This window comes from Herpailurus yagouaroundi, unplaced genomic scaffold (assembly GCF_014898765.1).
Source record: "Herpailurus yagouaroundi ecotype Mexico unplaced genomic scaffold, PumYag 67793, whole genome shotgun sequence".
Lineage (NCBI taxonomy): Eukaryota > Metazoa > Chordata > Mammalia > Carnivora > Felidae > Herpailurus > Herpailurus yagouaroundi.
The window spans coordinates 8802671-8817589 of record NW_024420586.1 but is presented as its reverse complement, the minus strand read 5'-3'; the positions used below and the strand labels follow the sequence as shown (position 1 = coordinate 8817589).

At 43.9% G+C, this 14919-nt stretch overlaps 1 protein-coding gene across 1 annotated transcript in view; it reads left to right on the top strand.

Annotated features, from left to right (window-relative positions):
- Positions 1 to 671: 671 nt before the first annotated feature.
- The window catches only part of TASL (TLR adaptor interacting with endolysosomal SLC15A4), a 22641-nt gene continuing 8393 nt past the window's right edge, over positions 672 to 14919 (top strand). Inside the window, exon 1 of the mRNA XM_040469063.1 lies at positions 672 to 1233. The gene's annotated coding sequence lies outside the window, so the exon portion shown is untranslated. The remainder of the gene's footprint in view (positions 1234 to 14919) is intronic.

The window sequence follows — 14919 nt, the reverse complement described above, 5'->3', positions numbered from 1 at the left end:
CTGAAGCAGGGTCTGTGCTGACAGTGGACAGCCTGACACGGGGCTTGAACTCACAAACCATGAGATCATGACCTGAGCCGATGTTGGATGTTTAACTGAGCCACCCAGGCGCCCCCAAATATACTGGTTTTTAAAATGAAAAAGTAATACATACACATAGTAGAAATTTTAAAAGGGGATGGAGTGAAAAGTAAGACTCATTCTCAAAAGGCAATTGTTCCTTTCCAGTTTCTTGCATATCCTATAGAAGTATACTTATTTGTATTTATATAAATTGGAGCATATTATGTGTTCCTGCTAAACAATGTAACTTGGAGACCTTTTGCTATGATTAGATATAAAGCCACATGATTCTAACAACTGTGTAGTATTGTATACAGTTCTACATTTATTTAGCACAATGTCCTATTTATGACTATTTTTTCCAGGTGTTGACTTTCTTAATGCTGCCACAAATACCTTTTCACTTTTTTTGTGTGCCCAGGTGTAAACCTGTGACATGAATGAATTTATACAAATGAAATTATTGGGTCAGAGGGTACGAATATTTCAAATTGGGGACAAAAACTTCAACAGATACTGGGAAACTGCCCTCTAAAAATGTCTATAATCTCATCACTAACGCAGGAGAGTGCCTGTCTCCCTACAACCTTGCCCACTGGGTATATTATATCATTTTTTACTTTGGTTAATCTGTGAGGGAAAACGGTTTCGTTAGCACTTTTTAAAATTCTGAGTACAAACCTGAGAATGCTTCTTAAAAATTATAGCTCAGCGAGCTCAGTGACGAGACAGAGAATTTTTTGAAATCCCATTGGACTCTGGCTCTCTTTTGGTGAAGGGATCCCAGAGAATTTACTGTTAGAGTACATTTATGCGGATAGGGTTCTTCTATAAAGTGTAGCAATCAACTGTTTTAACAAGAGGCAGTTTCATAGATAGGTTTCATTTTTTGAAAAAGGGGAAGAAACACCATTCTGTGGCTCGATGTGGGTTTGTCAGTTACTGCCTCCCCGCTTCCTGGGACTTCCCACTGTTTTTGAGCACAAATCAGACTCGAGCAAAAACAACTCTTTCCATGGGATCAGCTATAAGAAGAATGTCTGTACAAAGAGCAGCTTAGTTTCTTGGAAGGCTGGTGGACATTTCTGGAAAAAGCACAGCTGGCTTACTTGTCCCTATATGGTCATTTGCTGTTTCCTCCGGACCAAAGGAGCAGATTGGTTCGCGAAGGTAAGAGAAAGGAGGCAAGAGGCCCTCTAACTGCCAATCCTTCTGTCACCTCTCCTCTCACTTGTTGAGTCGTTTACCACCAGAGACCAGATGCCATCGCCTCTCAGATGCTTTCCTAGTTGAGCAAGTCACAGGTGAGCGGGAGGTTCAGCAAGCATTCGAGGGAGTGGACGACAGTTGGGAGAAATGAAGCCAAATGCTCCCTTCTCTTACCCCCTTGCGTTCACATTTTGGGCGGTTCTGAAGTGTTGTGTGTTTTTTTTACCCCTCAAATTGGACGGGTCGGATCACGTGTTTGTTGTGTAACTGATACGGTGCTTGTTCAGAAATTGCTGCACAGAATCAGCTTCCACATTCTGAAAAGCAGGCCTCAAAACCTGACCAGAACTTTGCAGGGACAGCACATCTCTAGAATACAGTGATAGAGTTCTAGAGACGAGGACAATGACAGTAAGCTCCAGTTGGCTTTGACTCTCGATGATTCATTCCGAGAGCTTGAGCTAAGAGTTTTCCTATGCGGCGGGGCACATTCAAAGCCAACGTGACAGCCAGGGCTGTTACTTTCCGAGTTGCCACCAGGCTCATTTGGGGAAAGTCTACCCGTCGGTATCGAAGGCGGCACGTACAGGGGGGCTTTCGCGTGAACTATCGTTACATCTGCTCCACCGAACTCCTTCTTGCACACATCCATCTTTGTTGTGGTATGGACCTGACTTGGCCAGAATATTCGTACTGATATTTTTGGAACATTTCCTGCAAAGGTCAGTGTAAGAACAGTGTGTTTCTGGGCTTGAAAAGCTTCTCGTCGGAGTGGAGAGTATTTGAAATTTGGGTGAAAACCGTTCACGTTGTAACGGTAATTCAGGGGATGTACAAAGGCAAGGGCGCTAAGTCTCATATCAAAGTGGTGTTTCAATAGCTACGTTCGCTCCAGCTACTGAACCGTTTCTAATCACACATCACATACTTCATGATTAGCTCAGATACATAAGATAACATGGATGGAACTGGCGGGTATTATGCGAAGCGGAAATGAGTCAGCGAGCGCAAGACACATATCTGTGATTTCACTCACATGTGGAATTTAAGGTGGGTGGGGGGGATGGGCCCTCCCAGTTTTTCTTTTGCAAAGTTTCAAAACCTGTATTAAAATGCAAAGAATAGTGCAACGAACACCCATGCTTCCATCGTGTAGATTAATCGGTTGTAGCTATGTTGCTATATTTACTTTCTCACTCTCTTGCTCTCCCTTCATCTATATACACACATGCACACATATATATGTACACAGTTCCCTTGGTGACTTTAGGACATGTGTCACCCCCAAATCCTTGAGCCTGGATGCTAAGAGAAAGGGCAGTCTTCCCCATAATTACACTGCTAAGGAAATGTAACACCAAGACTATTCTTTCAGATATGATTCATACTTAAATTTTTCTCCCCAATTTTATTTTCTTCCCAACTTTGTTTTCTACATTTGGAATGCAGTCAAGTACACGGTATGGCATTTTGTTGCTGGGACTACAACGAAGTAAATGATAGTGCTAACAGACGCAAGATAATTTCATTAATAATGATTAGCAATTATAACACCAAAGAAATTTAACATCAGTCAACATTATCAGCATCACTTATCTTTTGATTCCTCTCATTTTGTGTCAATCCAAAAAAGTGATCATGGGCTTTAATCTTTTTCGTTTGTGAGATGTCAAGACCCAGCATGAAGAAAATCCCAACTAAGACAAAAACATATTTACAAATTTTCTGCCTCCAAATCTACAGTTTCTGTAAATAAGAAAATTCACACACCCAGAGAAAGCCCTCGGAAGTAGAACTGAACAAAAAATTATTTACTTGGTGAGGTTCATATGGAAAACAGAGGCCTTTGGACTTGATGATCTTAGCCATCAAATCAGACCCGCACAAATTAAGAATCACTTCATATTTGAAAGAAGAGATGACCCCCCAATGATTTCTTTTGTTAACAAGAATTGACATATGGATGAGAGATACTTTAGAGCATTTGTCCAAAGAGGACATAAGAGCAATATAAACCAAGGTATAAGACGAAGAAAATGCTTATTTCTAGCTCTAAACTATGTGTACTTTCAAAGGTAACGGTAAGCAAACTACGGGAGCTTTTTAATGTGGGGAGATCTCTCCTGAAGAAACTTTGTTTTGGGTAAAAAGTTCTCGTATCGTTCGCTGGAAAACCAAACTCATAAGATAGATTTACCGATGATGGCGAAACAAAAGAACATTCAAGTTTTTCAGGGATAACCTTTTGGCGGTTTATTCACAAGATTCAAAGATCAAGATCTCTAAAAAATAAGGGCTGGAATTAGGGGATTTAGGATTTAGATTACAGGAAAAACAGGCAAAGAGATGAAACGGAGTATTTTGAGGATTTGGGGGTATTAAAAAAAAATAACATCTCTGATAGGTCACCTACACATAATCCTAATAAGACAGTGCTTCATCCTCAAATGTGAGGCAAAAATAAATTTGCTCATCCGATCCGCAAATTAACAGCAATACTCTGTTGAAGGATGTCGGTGCAACAATGAATCTCAAACCCTGCTGGTCGGAGAATAAACTGGCCCAAGCTACTTGAAAGGAAATTTGCAAGAGCTGTGAGGCAGTAATTTGGCCCCTTCACATCTGGCCTAAGGAAAAACACTCACGGAGGTACATGCAGTGATTACGCATAATAAAAAAGCAATAAGAACCTCAATGTCCAGTTTCAGAAATGATTTGCTGACCTAAGATGTGCCTGTTCCTGTACTATTTTGTAACTGCTGCCTCCACGTGGCTCTGGAGATCTTTTCTTTTTTTTTTTTTTTTATAGTTTATTTATTTTGAGAGAGAGAGAGAGAGAGAGAGAGAGAGAGAGAGAGAGAGACAGAATCCCAAGCAGGCTCTAGGCTGTCAGTGTGGAGCCCAACATGGGGCTCCATCTCATGAACTGTGAGATGGTGACCTGAGCCGAAATCAAGTCGGACGCTTAACTGACCGAGCCACTCAGGCGCCCCTGGAGGTCTCCTCTGCACCCGTCTCAACCCAGTCCGTCAGATGTCTTAGTTCACATGGGTGCAAACTGCCCTTCGAGAGATGATTCTGTTCTGCCACCCTATCAGCCCCAACCCCCCAACCTCCCACCAACCCCCAAACTTCTTGCTTTCCTTTTGCTGTTTCCAGTTACTCCTTCTTTCAAAGGACTATCCCAATGACTCATTTCCCTGATTTATTTAAGGTAACAGATGATTTTGCTCAAATTCCATGCAATCCTGATAAACATCTTGGGGGCAGGGACAGAAGTAACCTAGAATCTCTAGTTCCAGGGCAAGGATGCTGAATGGATGGCCAGGGGCTCTGAAATGTTGATAAATGAGATTTGAAGGGTATGGGTGGTGAAACAGGGCCTGGATAGGGAAGCAGGGCTCTCAGGACAGAAACACACACACACACACACACACACACACACACGAAATAAAAATGCACAAATGCTTGCTGTGGGCGCGAAGGTGTGGAGAACTGGGAACACAGATAAGGACCACGTAGCACGAGGGCCTAACATACGGGGACTTTCTCCTGGAGGTCATGGGGTAATGTTGATATTTAAGTGGCGCATCTCTCTGTCGTGATGAATCACTAAATTATACACCCCTGAAATGAATATTATGCTGTGTGCTAACTAAAACTTCAATAACTTGAAACATGAAAAAAAATAATGTATCTGTAATATTAAATTATTCTGTGGTTGTAAAATTAAGGGCGAGATGATGCCACCTTGCAGCAGGGCGAGTGGTTAGGGAAAATGTTGACACAGATGAAAAGACCAGAGAGGATGAATTATTTGTGTGCCTCGGGCCCACTCTGGGGCACGCGTTGATGGCTTTCTTGGAGCTTTTCTTTCTGTATTTCACTGTTCCCAGAACACTTTGGGAACACTTTGTCCCTAAGTGTTGTTGTTATTCTGTACTCTTTTTTTCTTTTTAAAAAAGTTTATTTATTTTGAGAGCATGCATGCAGAGAGAGAGAGAGACACAGACAGACAGACAGAGAGTCGCGAGCAGGCTCTGTGCTGTCAGTGCAGAGATCAGAGTGGGGCTCGAACTCACAAACTTTGAGATCATGACCTGAGCAGAGGTCAAGAGTCAGATGCCCAGCCCACAGAGCCACCCAGGTGCCCCCAAGTGCTGTTCTTTAGAGTCAGAGTCAGGGTTGTTGGAGTCAGGGTGGATACCCCTCTCAGGGAAGGACTAACTGCTTGTCACGACTGCTTGACGTTAACTGCTCTCAACAAGGCAGTAGTGTGATATATTTGACGAACAGACCATGTCCTCCGAGTTCGTAAATTTGGACTTGAATCTTGCCTCCAGCACTTAGTTCTTTGTGACCTTGGGAAGGTCATTTTTCAAACCTCAACCTCAGTTTCCTCATTAGGAAAATCCAAATTATGATAAAAGCGAACATGCAGTGTTATTGAAAAATTGGGCTTAGGGGCACCTGGGTAGCTCACATGGTTAAGCGTCTGATTCTTGATTTCGGCCCAGATCATGAGGTCATAGTTTGTGGAACTGAGCCCCGTGTGGGGCTCTGCGCTGACAGCCCAGAGCCTGCCTGGGATTCCCTTTCCCTCTCTCTCTGCCCCTCCAGTGACTTAGGTCAAAACCATGGCAACCATGGCTCATGAATCAAACTGGCCTTTTGCCTGTTTTTCTTTTTCTTTTTAATGTTTATTTATTTCGGAGACACAGAGAGACAGAGCATGAACGGGGGAGGGTCAGAGAGAGGGAGACACAGAATCCGAAGCAGGCTCCAGGCTCTGAGCTGTCAGCAAAGAGCCCAACGCGGGGCTCGAACTCACAGACCGTGAGATCGTGACCTGAGCCGAAGCCAGACGCTCAACCGACTGAGCCACCCAGGCGCCCCTTGCCTGTTTTTCTAAATAAAGTTTTATTGGAGCACAGCCACATCCATTTGTTTACATACGGTCTATGGCTGCTTTCCTGCCATGATGCAGAGTTGAGCAGCTGTGGCCGAGACTTAAAATGTTAAATATGTGGCCCTTTATAAAAAAAAGTTTCCTGATCCCTAACTTCGGTTTTTCCAAATGTTTCCTGTTGTAAAGTTCTCCCCTCTTTATGTTTTCTCTTTGAACTCACGCTTGTCTTGTTTGCGTGCAAATTAAAAGTATTTCCATGTGCAGAGTATAACAAGAGTTTTCTGAGAAGAAGAATTTATATTGCAGTTTCTTCTGAAATGCAAGTAAATGATTTAACAAGGTACTGCACTTTAGCACATATTTCTAAGATGTGAATTTGCAACTAAGGTTAATTTTGGTATTCCCCTATTCTGGTAATGATTAATGTAGGCTAAATTTGCCTGGAACGTCTCATCTGCAAAAGTCCTTGGATGTCTTTTCCGTCACACCTAGTTATGGGCAATTCTAAATATATCTCTCTACCTTCTCTGTGATGAGAAACAAAAATTCAATGATAAAATATCTTGGAACAATTAAAATAATCCATTGGCTCAAGTTTCAGGGTGTCAAATGAAATTTACTGTAAAACATGGCTTAGCATTTGTTTGGAGTATACCTTTCATAATACCTTTGAAGAGATTAATGTCATAAGAATTTCACAAATAGTCAGTGACATTTTTTTAAATGCTAACCACCAAAATCAACTCAAATAACATTCTTTATTTCTCTATTTTTAAATTTTAGGATGTCACAATACGCCGTATTGTTTTCACTCTAATGGTACATTAAAGGGTTTTATGAATATTAAATGAGTTAATGTAAGTTTAATTTTTGTTGATAAATTTCACACATTGCCTAGCTTTAGAGCAGGCGTTCAAAAGCTGTTTTAGCATGCTCTCTGCTGCCCTCTGCTGCTAATTTTCAGAAACTGATTTTTGATTCTGAGCAATGCTCGCTTACACTCTCTTAATATATGCTTATAAACTCATGCAATATTCAAGCTTGAGGCGACTCTACCGATAATTTAATCCTACATGATTCATCTGCAGATCAGAAGTTGAGTCTCTGTGATCTGAAGCAACATGTGAGTGTGGGCTCGTTTTCTGACTGCCAACGTTTGAACGTCTGGTGGTTTTGGACATGTTACTTAATTTTGACCTCTATATAATGAGCATAATAATACTACCTACATCTTGGAGTCTCTGTGGGGATCCAGTGATGTAGTACATAAAAAGCACTTAGGATACTTTGTGGGTTGTAGCCACTAGTAATGTGAGCTATTTTATTGACTTGTCATTAATAAGACTAAAACCGTAGCTAATGACAAGGTCAGAACCAGAATTCTGGTCTCCTGACCACTAATTCAAGAATTTTCTTTTGCACTAGTCTGAAGATATGATGAAACTTGACCTTTTTTTTTTTTTAATTTTTTTTTTCAACGTTTATTTATTTTGGGGACAGAGAGAGACAGAGCATGAACGGGGGAGGGGCAGAGAGAGAGGGAGACACAGAATCGGAAACAGGCTCCAGGCCCTGAGCCATCAGCCCAGAGCCTGACGCGGGGCTCGAACTCACGGACCGCGAGATCGTGACCTGGCTGAAGTCGGACGCTCAACCGACTGCGCCACCCAGGCGCCCCGAAACTTGACCTTTTTAAAGTAGGCTCCACGCTGGGCATGGAACTCAATGTGGGGCTCGAACCCACGAACCCTGAGATCATGACCTGAGCCAAATCCAAGAGTCAGACGCTTAACTGACTGAGCCACCCAGGCTCCCCTCCCAATATAAATTTCTAATGCGCACACTTGGAAGATGATTTCACTGTTGGCTGTAAGGAGTCTCTCCAACGGGCTCCCCGCCTGAATCTCCAATGCACCGTTAGACACTTGCACTCAGAAAGTTCATCTCGTGGGAGACTCAAGAGGAACTAAACCGAACCCATTAGCTCACTTTCCAGCCTTTCTCCTGATCTCTTCATTTTGGTCAGCGCTGGTGCCATTTCCCAGCAGGCCCGGACTCAGTCACTTTTTGTTCCTCTCTCTCCTTCATTTCCATGTCCAGGGATCTCGGTCTCTCAAGTTCATTCCTTCTCTTCCTCTTTTGCTACCTCCCTCCCGGGTTCCTGTCTCAGGCTCCTCAAGGGGGGATGAATCCAGCACCCGACTGACAGATTGCATCAGCTGCCAGAGCTTGCCGTGGCCTGCCGGGTACACCGCGTGTCTTCAGCCCTGCGTGTCCCAACTTACCTCCTCCACCGGACGAGTCTTTTCCTTTAGCCAGGAGTGCATCCCTCTCTAGAAATTAGGGCATATTTTCCGCTTTTTCATCACTGGACTTACCACTTTCGGCCCTACTGGTCTGCCTTGGGCCCCACACATCAGAACGCTAGCATTCCCGTTCCATCAGACTCAAGCTATCGACAAAGCTCTCGGATGATGACAAACAGCGCAAAGGGCCCATTATTCCAAACGAAATCCTAGACCCTCCTCCTTCATTGCTATGAAGGAGATTGTCTGGACTACTCATAAACACCAGCCACATAAAATGCAAGAGGACTCCAGTCGCGCTGATCATTTGGTCTGAGAAGAAATAGGATACATGGTGGGAGACTCGGGGCAGGGCTGAATGGGAACAAGGCTAATAAAGAGTGACTGTGAAATTTTAGTAAAAGCCTTAAGTGACCGTGACTTGGAGAAATAATGCTTGCATCCCACCTAGATTGGCGTCCGTTACTGACGCGAGAATCACACAGGTCTCTCTCTGCACTTTCGTGGACTTCTCCTCTCTCTGCAGTGACTTTTCCCTTTTCTTATGCCTCTTCAGATCTTTCTTGTTCTTTGTTGTTGTTGTTGTTGTTTTAGAGAGAGAGTGAGCGGGGCAGAGGGGCAGAAGCAGAGAGAGAAAGAAACCTAAGCAGACTCCACGCTCCGCGTGGAGCCCAATGCCAGGCTCGATCCCACGACCCTGGGATCATGACCTGAGCCGAGATCAGGAACCAGACGCTCAAGTGACTGAACCACCCAGCACCCCCCCCCCCCAAATCCTTATTGTTCTTTAGGACCAAATAAAAGTTGACATTTTACACAGTGATTTTTTTTTTCTCTCTTCTTCACCCTCAGGATGTGTTGTATCTTTAAGCACAAACTCAGCTGTACAGGAAGGGCCCGTGTCTTTCCCCACTCTCTTTGTGGCTTTAAAAATATCTGTGTTTAGTTTTTATTTTAATTAAGAAACTAACCCAAGTTACACGGGAACATAACTGGGGTCAAATGATCCTAAGAACAGAAATCCCTGTACCTCTTTTCCAAAAGCAACTACTTTTATCTCCTTTTTACGAATTATTCAGTATTTACCTCCATTTCTTTTTAAGTAGTACGCTTGTATTCCAACTTCTGGATTTTTCAGTTCGGGACTTTATTTGTTGACTTGTCACTAACCAGATAATGATTTAGTTTTTTTTTTTTTTTAACTCCCCTCGCTTCTACCAAGAACATGCAACCTTGGCCTACCAAGTACAGGCTAAGTCAGTGCCCCTCTGACTACACGTACTGGCCGCCCAGTCTGGACACATAGGCCGATGCCTAAGACAATTTTTATTGTTATCTCATTATTGGACGTGATAGAGTATTTTAATTTTTTTTAATGTTTATTTATTTTTGACACAGAGAGAGAGAGAGAGAGAGAGAGAGAGAGAGAGAGAGACAGAGCATGAGCGGGGGAGGAGCAGAGAGAGAGAGGGAGACACAGCATCCGAAGCAGGCTCCAGGCTCCGAGCTATCTGCACAGAGCCCGACACGGGGCTCGAACCCACAGACCGCGAGATCGTGACCTGAGCCGAAATCGGACGCTCAACCGATTGAGCCGCCCAGGCGCCCCAATACGTGATAGAGTACTATCTTTGTCTCCCGATCTGTTGTCATCCTGTGACGCTATCTCCAATTTGGTTAGATCAATTTTCACTGCTTTCTATATTATGTCTACCTCAGCCATATAGTAAAACCACACTCTGTTTCTTGCACCATTTTTCTTAAATTTTGAGTTGGAGTTTATAATTGCCTGGATTTGTGTGGGCGGATATGGCGGCCCCATGTGGCAATTTAAATTAAATGAAAATGTCACTCAGACTAGCTCCATTTGGCTCACTTACTAGTCATAAGGGGCTCTCGGTTTTCATATTGGACATATTGCCAGAGAAACCTATGTTAGATGCTACCTTCACCACCTCAGAGACGACCCAAGAAACCACACTATTCAAACAAAAATAGCTTTAAAAAATTTCCTTGAACCATTCACACAGGGGTTCTAGACTTCCCCCAACAGCGATGGAAATATTAAAAGGAAGTTGCACATAATCTTAGTTTCAAAATAACTAAACAAAAAGTGTCTCAGGTGAGGGTCCCATGTCATTACCAAATAGCTAAAAGTTTACACCCCTGAGTTGTTTTTTTTTTTTTTTTGCTACCTCCTCTCCAACAGTCCTTGAAAGGAGTACAGAGATGAATGAATCAGATGTTGCTCCAGAATTGTTGCCTTGACACCGAATGACAGTGGTCATCTTTAAATTTCAATTCGACTCGCCTGTCTTCAGTATTTTAAAGTTTTGTTGTCAACTTCACTATCTTCTAAGCCTGTACTGTCCAAGAGAGCGCCACGCGGCATTTTAAATTAATTTATTTTTTTAAGTTTATTCATTTTGCGGGAGAGAGAGAATGAGAGAGGACATGTCAGGAGGGGCAGAGAGAGGAGAAAGAGAGAATCCCAAGCAGGCACCGAAGTGCCACTACAGAGCCCGACGTGGCCCTTGAACCCACACACACCATGAGATCGTGACCTAAGCCGAAACTAAGAGTTGGACGCTTAACTTCCAGGGCCGCCCAGGCACCCCCTGAATTAGCTGAAATAAAACTGAAATTCAGTTTCAGTAGCTACATTTCAAGCGCTCAGCAACCATTCAGTAACTGGCTACCGGTTAACATTCTGGACAGCACAGACAGAGATCATTCCGTCGTTTCCGAAAGTTCTGTTGGACAGCACGGGTCCAGATTTTTCATGTGCTGACACCTTCCTAATTCATCCCCAAGTCCACAGCCAATTGTATGAGTCTTACTTCATGGTGCTCAGACTTACTAAGTTGTCGTCGATTTCATCTTCCAATCCAGAAGCCTTCGGGTCTGTTCCAACGTGGCAGCTGGCCTTTTGACCCGTGATGCAGCTTTCATGCCACACTGTCCTTCCACTTTCCTCCCGGGCAGGACGCTGGCACATCCTGAACCTAGGACAAAACACAGGGGGCCTCAGTCCGGAGGACTCCCATCTTCTCTTCCTAGTCGTGGATACCCCTCGCCCTCAGCCCCCACTTCTGACCTCAGCACATGGCCCCAACAAAAAGCTACCCCTTTATCACCTGCTGGGTCTGGGCGTGTGTGTGCGCCCAGTCCCTAAGTTGGCATGAGTCTTAACGGATTAGGAGAAAAGCCCGTGCCAACTTTCAGGCTGTCCCTGGGCAATGTGAGCGGACAATTCTGAGGTCCGGAGTTCCATGACAGCTGGTTGGGCTTCCTCACGTTGGCCTCTAGAGCGCCATACCACGTTGGGATGGGCATACTCAAGGAGGGACAGAGTGGGGTCCTTTACACTGCAGGGTTTGATAGAGGGGCTCAGGCTATCCCACTCTGAGGGCTCCCTGTTCATTGATTCACTTACTCCTTTCAGCGGAGCACATCTTCCACTGACTTCCTGAGAAAGGTGTCTGGGAGATGAGCTATTTGAGACTTGTGCTTAAAAAAAAAAAATGTCTCTATTATTTGGGGACGCCTGGGTGTCTCAGTCAGTTGAGCATCTGACTCTTGGTCTCAGCTCAGGTCATGATCTCACGGTCCGCGAGATCAAGCCCGGCGTCAGGCTCTGCTCACGATGCGGAGCTTGCTTGGGATTCTCTCTCTCCCTCGCTCTCTCTCTCTGCCCCTTTCCTGCTTGGGCTCCTCCTCAAAAATAAATAAACTTAAAAAAAAATCTCTATTTTATCCATCTACTCGATTGATAATTTGGTCATGAGATTCTAGATTGAATACAAATTTCATTCAAAAATTTTAAATGATTCTTAAAAATTTATTTATTTTTGAGAGAGACAGAGACAGCATGAGCTGGGGAGAGGCAGAGACAGAGAGAGAGAGAGAGAGAATCCCAAGCAGGTTCCACGATGTCAGCACAGAGCCCAATGTGGGGCTCGAACTCACGAAACCGTGAGATCATGACCTGAGGTGAAACCAAGAGTCAGACGCTTAACCAACTGAGCCACCCAGGCAACGCTCTTTCAAAACTTTTTAGATATTGTTACTTAATCTTCTTGCTTCTCATGTTGCTGTGGAGAAGTCTAAACATTCTGGGTCTTAGGTTTTTTTCTTCTTTTTTCTCTCTGGAAACGTAGAGTGTTTTCTCTTTTTCCCAAGTGTTCATTTTACAATAACAAGAAGGGAAGTATAGGGAAAATGGGTATTTATCCAGTATTTTGTAGACTCACATCCTTTCGTTGTGGAAAATACTCTTTAATTGTGTAAATTTCACTCTTCTTTTCCTTCTGAGCCTTCTAGTGCTCAGATAATGAATCTCCTGGACTGGTTTTCTAGTTTTGTCTCTACTATTTTTCATCTTGTATTTTTGTTCTTCTTTGAAAATGGGAGTTTGCCTCAGCTTTGTCTTTCAATCTTTCTACTGAGTTTTAAAATTCTCCAACATTTTTAACTTGTAAGAGGTTCAGAATGTTTTTTTTATAGCATCCTAATTTTAAAGATTGTAATGTTACTAACCTTTCCCCTTGAGATTATTGACAGTAGTTCATGCTCCACCCACCCAGAATTCACTCCTCTAAGTGGCTGTTTCTGTCTCTCTCATTCAGAGCTTTCTTTTTTTTTTTTTAATTTTTTTTTTTCAACGTTTATTTATTTTTGGACAGAGAGAGACAGAGCATGAACGGGGGAGGGGCAGAGAGAGAGGGAGACACAGAATCGGAAACAGGCTCCAGGCTCCGAGCCATCAGCCCAGAGCCTGATGCGGGGCTCGAACTCACGGACCGCGAGATCGTGACCTGGCTGAAGTCGGACGCTTACCCGACTGCGCCACCCAGGCGCCCCTTTTTTTTTTTTTTAAATTTATTCAGAGCTTTCTTTGGATATTTCAACATTCTACCCACAGTTAAGAATGGAGATCCAAAAGGCTCAGTGGGCTCTTGTGATTGTGAACTTGAATGAGGGTGGTCTGGATGCCATATTTAGTTGTGGATCCTCTGGGGTCAACTGCTCTTCTCCTCAGACTAGTCCAGTTTCCCCAGAACAGCCTTCTCCAAATCCCACCTAGAACATGGATGCCCCTGTGCCAGCATTCTGGAAGCTAAGAGGGGAGGTCATGGATCTCACAATCCAACATGCATACGTTCACGTACTCTATTATTGGGTAATTCTACCCTCAGTTGGTATCCCACACTCCCAAGACTCTGTATTTTATTCTTCAGAGAACATATTTCAACTTTTCCTTTGGGGTTGAGAAGGGGAGACGGTGACCTGGTTATAGGGAGGGAATGAGTTAGAGAACCCTATTCCCAAAAGGTACATGGGACCACCAACTCCTGAACATGTAGGGGAATTTCAACAAGACTGGCTCTTGGAATTTTCCATGGTTCTTGTAAGAATCAATTTTCTCAGGTCTCCAAAGACATTAACCTTTGGCTTCCTTCTTTTCAGCTTCTGAAACGTTATTGAGCTTGTCTCTTCTGTTCTCACTTTTCTTCTGAATATTAACGTTTCAAATAAATAGTTTACTGTTGTTTTATTAAAGTTTGGGGGAAAAAGAAAAAAAATACATAGATAGGCCTTACTTCCTGTATTTTCCTGGAGATCTTTGCTTTCCTCTACCTCAATTTGATCTTGCTTTTGAGCTCACAGTCTCCTGAGTGATCACTGCCAATCAGGATTTCTTTAGTCACTTCAGGGCTCCCTCCTCCTTGGGCTCCCCTGTAAATTCTAGCTTGTTCGCATAGAGCTATAGGGTCAGTGATGGATATGGAAGTGCGGCCATGTTTGGTTGTCAACATGCAGTCATACTGGCATCCATGGAAACTTATCATTCAGTAGTCCCTGGTGAATAGTCTATAGATGTGTCTGCAATCTTCCCACCCCAAATCTTGGTCTTCTCCAGGTTTGGAGGCTCTGGGTGGCATGCCGGTTCGTGAGCAGACGTGAGGAGGCCACCGCAGGCCTGTCCACTCCAGCAATCGACGTGGCTGGCTCTCCTCCTTCTCCCACGCCATACTGAACAGGACAGAATTTCCTCAGATTCTCTGCTTCCCCAGGTCCTATGTGGGAGGTAGGGCACAGAGCTGGTCTCTTCCCAAACCTACCTGGAGCCATACTACCTTCATCCATGGGGGATTATATCCACTAGCCTGCTGTTGATGCATAAATACCGTGCCCTGAATCCTTTGGGGGCTCTGGGTTCTCAAGTTGAAAAGCTCAAGCCATGTTGTCCCAAAAGCCATTTTTCTAAAACTGAATTCTCACGATCTCGCGGTCCGGGAGTTCGAGCCCCGCATCGGGCTCCGGGCTGACGGCTCGGAGCCTGGAGCCTGTTTCCGATTCTGTGTCTCCCTCTCTCTCTGCCCCTCCCCCGTTCATGCTCTGTCTCTCTCTGTCCCACAAATAAATAAA